Raw genomic sequence first — 4482 nt, 5'->3', positions numbered from 1 at the left:
ACTGCTGGGTGGACAGGGGCGAAGGGTAACGGAAAAGCCGCCCAAATTTATCCACTCCGCCCGAGAATCAAACGCGGACTCTCGATTGTGAGCCGAGTGTGCTAACCACTGCACCACGGAAGCCCCCGGACAGACAGAGGTGTGGGCAAGAGTGTGGTCAGTGCTGTGGCCTGACCTGATCTGACTTCCAGCCCAAGCATCCCTGGCATTATCCCATACATGAGATTAATGTATATATCATTCTCTAAGAGGAGTGTGAGTGCCACGAGGGCCGGGCTCATACTGGGAGCTGGGTCACTGCCTACTTCACGACCCCACCAGAACAAGGAACCCTCAGGCGTAGATGAATGACCTGTTTATCCAGACCGTGCCTCTATCCTCTAGGCCCAAAGGATGGAGTATAGGCTTCCTCAGCTACCCTTCTCTTGATCCTGTAAATAAAAAAATGAGAGAGAGAGAATGACAGGGATGACATTGCCTTCCTGCGTCCTCCTAGCCTTCCCTCCCTTCCAGGCCCACGGTTCTGTTCGAGAGGTTCCTCAACGACTCTCCCTCCTTCCTGTGGGCTGACCTGACCTTAGGATGCAGGAGGAGGGAGCTGTGGGCAGGGATGTGCAGGGAACGCCCACACAAGCTGACCATACCTTAGGACGCAGGAGGAGGGAGCTGTGGCCAGGATGTGCAGGGAACACCCACGCAAGCTGACCATACCTTAGGACGCAGGAGGAGGGAGCTGTGGCCAGGATGTGCAGGGAACGCCAGCTATACCTCCATGTAATTCCCTCTTTCTGTATTTTTTCACGTACAACGACAGCTGATGTTAGCCAAGGACGGACACAATGTAGGTCAAAACATTGTGTTCTTTTTTTTTTTACGCCCTTGAACACTCTCCTTTGCTGTAAAAAAAAAAAACTCTGGCTTCCTCAACTCCCCTTCCCTTGATCCTGCAAATAGAAAAGGAGAGAGAGAGAGAGAGAGAGAGAGAGAGAGAGAGAGAGAGAGAGAGAGAGAGAATGACAGGGATGACATTGCCTTCCTGCGTCCTTCTAACCTTCCCTCCCTTCCAGGCCCACGGTTCTGTTTGAGAGGTTCCACAACAACTCTGCCTTCTTCCTGTGGGCTGATCATACCTTAGGACACAGGAGGAGGGAGCTGTGCCGGGATGTGCAGGGAACACCCACACAAGCCAACCATACCTTAGGACGCAGGAGGAGGGAGCTGTGCCGGGATGTGCAGGGAACGCCCACACAAGCCAACCATACCTTAGGACGCAGGAGGAGGGAGCTGTGCCGGGATGTGCAGGGAACGCCCACACAAGCTGACGCCCAGACAGAGATGGCAGAAGTAAGGCAGGTTGTGTTTGGGTAGTGTTGGTTTTGTTATAATTAGAATTGCCAGGTTGATTAAGAGACTGTAATTGTCTGTTTCCTAGGACAATTAAGGCTTGCTTGTATTTTATGAGAGATACAAGAATAAGTGTGTGTGTGTGTGTGTGTGTGTGTGTGTGTGTGTGTGTGTGTGTGTGTGTGTGTGTGACAAACTGACTTACTGAATAATCACTGCAAGACTGACTAAATAACTGACTAATTGACAATGTGTGTGTGTGTGTGTGTGTGTGTAATACATTACTATAATCTTGTAAGTAATGAAGGTTTTGTCAGTACAGTAATAGTTTGTATTCATCACTAGTATTGTTAGATTATGGTAGTGTTAGATGTAGTGCTTTAAAAATGCTCATGTGAATTCTCAGGCAGAGACCTGAACAGTCCGGGTTCACGCCTGAATGAAAGTTGTAGGAATATGTCTGTGATTTAAGAATGAAAGTTGTAGGAACATGTCTGTGATTTAAGAATGAAAGTTGCAGGAACATGTCTGTGATTTAAGAATGACAGAGTTGTAGGAACATGTCTGTGATTTAAGAATGACAGTTGTAGGAACATGTCTGTGATTTAAGAATGACAGTTGTAGGAACATGTCTGTGATTTAAGAATGACAGAGTTGTAGGAACATGTCTGTGATTTAAGAATGACAGTTGTAGGAACATGTCTGTGATTTAAGAATGACAGAGTTGTAGGAACATGTCTGTGATTTAAGAATGACAGTTGTAGGAACATGTCTGTGATTTAAGAATGACAGAGTTGTAGGAACATGTCTGTGATTTAAGAATGACAGAGTTGTAGGAACATGTCTGTGATTTAAGAATGACAGAGTTGTAGGAACATGTCTGTGATTTAAGAATGACAGAGTTGTAGGAACATGTCTGTGATTTAAGAATGACAGAGTTGTAGGAACATTTGTGGTTTAACCCTTTCACTCCGGCGTCCGAAGTCGTCACCGTATGGAAAGGGTTAGTCCTCTTCTAAATCTCTTAATCCTCTTCCATTTCCTCTTAATCCTCTTTTAAACTTCTTAAGAGGAAATGTTTAATCCTCTTCCATTTCCTCTTAACCCTGTCCATACTGTGATGCCGACATCTGCGTCACGGATGGAAAGGGTTAAGATTGAAAGAGTTGTAGGAACTTGCAACATGTCTGTGATCTGCTAGTCACTGTACAGCTGATCACGGAAAGTCTTTGTAGATTTTTAATAAATATTTTACTGTAACCTAAAGATGTCTCCAATCATAACCAGAAAATGTGCACTTTCTTCATATGTAACCCCTTGACTGGATTTCCTAGCAGAAGACCTCACCAAGCTACAGGAATGGACCAAAAAGTGTCTGCTATAATTCAGTGAAGGAAAATGTAAAGTCCTGCACCTTGGGAGAGGATATCCAGCACACCAATACCACATGGGAAACACTCCACTATCCACCACAGAGGCAGAGAAAGACCTGGGAGTGTATGTTACCAGGCTACCAGTGAAGGGATATCCAGCACACCAATACCACATGGGAAACACTCCACTACCCACCACAGAGGCAGAGAAAGACCTGGGAGTTTATGTTACCAGGCTACCAGTGAAGGGATATCCAGCACACCAATACCACATGGGAAACACTCCACTATCCACCACAGAGGCAGAGAAAGACCTGGGAGTTTATGTTACCAGGCTACCAGTGAAGGGATATCCAGCACACCAATACCACATGGGAAACACTCCACTACCCACCACAGAGGCAGAGAAAGACCTGGGAGTGTATGTTACCAGGCTACCAGTGAAGGGATATCCAGCACACCAATACCACATGGGAAGCACTCCACTATCCACCACAGAGGCAGAGAAAGACCTGGGAGTTTATGTAACCAGGCTACCAGGAAGGCCAAATCCGTGCCAGTTGCAGCGGAGAGGTTAAAACACACTTACAAGAATATAGCTGATTTATAGACACACTTATTAGGAGAAACAAATAAGTATACACTATATATATGTACATGGGCCCAGTGTCTGCTTTCATTGAGTTTATTGCTCCCACACCAGAAGAGAGACACCTGTGAACTGTGCCCCAGTCCTTCAGGGCATGGGTACAGCCTTCCCTGCACTGGGCCAACATAAGTCCATCACGGCCCCTGTACATCCTGGGCTAGACGGACCACTGAAAAGAGTGTGGCCAATACTGACAGCCTGGCTACACATACTTGGCCTGAGTGAGTGCCACCATGGCCCCACAGTGTACCAGGCACTGAGGCACTCCTAACACTACATCTATAAGCTAAACAGACATATTTGTTCTAACTTGATAATTGCTTGTAATTCCCTCTAAATGCTATAAGAAGACATTTGAAGACCCCATCATTAAGATATCTATTCCTAGGCCTATATATTACTTTACCAGCCCATGTCTAAGCTAAATAGGCCTGTTTTTTTATTCTACCATAATAATTGCTTTTAATGTCTTCTAAAGGTGATTTTGAACAATTACAAATGAAACTATTAAAATTTTCATGTCTACGCCTTTCTCTCTCTCTCTCTCTCTCTCTCTCTCTCTCTCTCTCTCTCTCTCTCTCTCTCTCTCTCTCTCTCTCTCTCTCTACACGATGTCTTACCCTATACCCACTCGACCATACCCTATACCCACTCCACCATTCCCTATACCCACTTCACCATCCACCATACCCCATACCCACTCCACCATTCCCTATACCCACTTCACCATCCACCATACCCCATACCCACTCCACCATACCCTATACCCACTCCACCATCCCTCCATCCACCATCCACTATACCCACTCCACCATTCTCTTAGTGCATGGCTTTCCCAGCATTCCAGAGAGGCCGAGTCATAAAAGTGGGCGGGGCAAAGTGACGTCACGGAGGTCGGCGGCGTCGGCCAAGGGGAGACACCGATCAGCTGACTGCCCCCACGTGTGACCGACAGCCGGGGTTGGCACACTGAGAGGTCCCTTATCGATGCCCTGGGTGCCATAGGAGGTGAGTGCCAGTGTAGCCAGAGGTGCCATGGGTGTATTGTGGCACTGGGCATCTGGTGTGATATGGGAAGGGAAATGTAGGAGAGGGAATGTGTTGATATAGGGCAGT

At 46.8% G+C, this 4482-nt stretch overlaps 2 long non-coding RNA genes across 3 annotated transcripts in view; one reads left to right on the top strand and one right to left on the bottom strand.

The window, feature by feature from the left end:
- Positions 1-518: 518 nt before the first annotated feature.
- LOC126984374 (uncharacterized) lies at positions 519-3236 on the bottom strand. Of its 2 annotated transcripts, none has more exons than XR_007736608.1 (3): positions 3131-3236; positions 1197-3031; positions 519-1130 (listed from the first exon to the last, which is right to left on the bottom strand). It is a non-coding gene; the product is annotated as an uncharacterized LOC126984374 (long non-coding RNA). The 2 variants fall into 2 exon arrangements; XR_007736607.1 differs by having other exon boundaries at positions 1197-2932; positions 3131-3223.
- A 949-nt stretch (positions 3237-4185) lies between these two features.
- LOC126984376 (uncharacterized) overlaps positions 4186-4482 on the top strand; it is an 8695-nt gene continuing 8398 nt past the window's right edge. The window contains exon 1 of the long non-coding RNA XR_007736610.1: positions 4186-4374. This is a non-coding gene — a long non-coding RNA (uncharacterized LOC126984376). The remainder of the gene's footprint in view (positions 4375-4482) is intronic.

This window comes from Eriocheir sinensis, chromosome 57 (genome assembly GCF_024679095.1).
Source record: "Eriocheir sinensis breed Jianghai 21 chromosome 57, ASM2467909v1, whole genome shotgun sequence".
NCBI lineage: Eukaryota > Metazoa > Arthropoda > Malacostraca > Decapoda > Varunidae > Eriocheir > Eriocheir sinensis.
This window is presented reverse-complemented; position numbering and strand designations above follow the sequence as displayed.